The 489-nt window shown below is 32.1% G+C and overlaps 1 protein-coding gene across 1 annotated transcript in view; it reads left to right on the forward strand.

The window, feature by feature from the left end:
- The window catches only part of LOC119592511 (nuclear transcription factor Y subunit beta-like), a gene marked incomplete in the record, with an annotated part of 10,496 nt that overhangs the window by 7,747 nt on the left and 2,260 nt on the right, over positions 1-489 (forward strand).

Consider the following 489-nt stretch of genomic DNA (forward strand, 5'->3'; position numbering starts at 1 on the left):
TTTGGGGATCCAAAAATGGACAGTAGGAATACATAAAATTTATAAAAAGGGTTAATAATAGTGAAAACAGATGGCATTATGTGGCACACAATTGGCTAAGTGATTTTATAAATTTTATACTGAGTAAGTCATAAAATTTTGCTGACACTAGGCATTGGCTTATGGTAATCTTTAATAGTTAATCTGTAAAATCATAATGTTGCTGCCGTTATTGGCATGATAAACATGTATGTTATTTACATGTTGTTGCATGAATCCCATGTGTGTAGGTCTCGTGTGTGTATAGATTTGAGTGGATACAGAAATGTATGCTCACCCAAATCCATATTTGTATTTTTTTTAGACATGTAAGTAATGTCTCTTAAATGTATATAATCATTGGAAAGAACAGTTTACTGGGCAATAGTTTAGGGAAGCAATCTTGCATAGCATGCTGTTTAGTCACCCAACATACATTTCTCACATTGGTTTAAGTATAATAGATCATGT

This window comes from Penaeus monodon, chromosome 30 (assembly GCF_015228065.2).
Source record: "Penaeus monodon isolate SGIC_2016 chromosome 30, NSTDA_Pmon_1, whole genome shotgun sequence".
In the NCBI taxonomy this organism is placed as follows: domain Eukaryota; kingdom Metazoa; phylum Arthropoda; class Malacostraca; order Decapoda; family Penaeidae; genus Penaeus; species Penaeus monodon.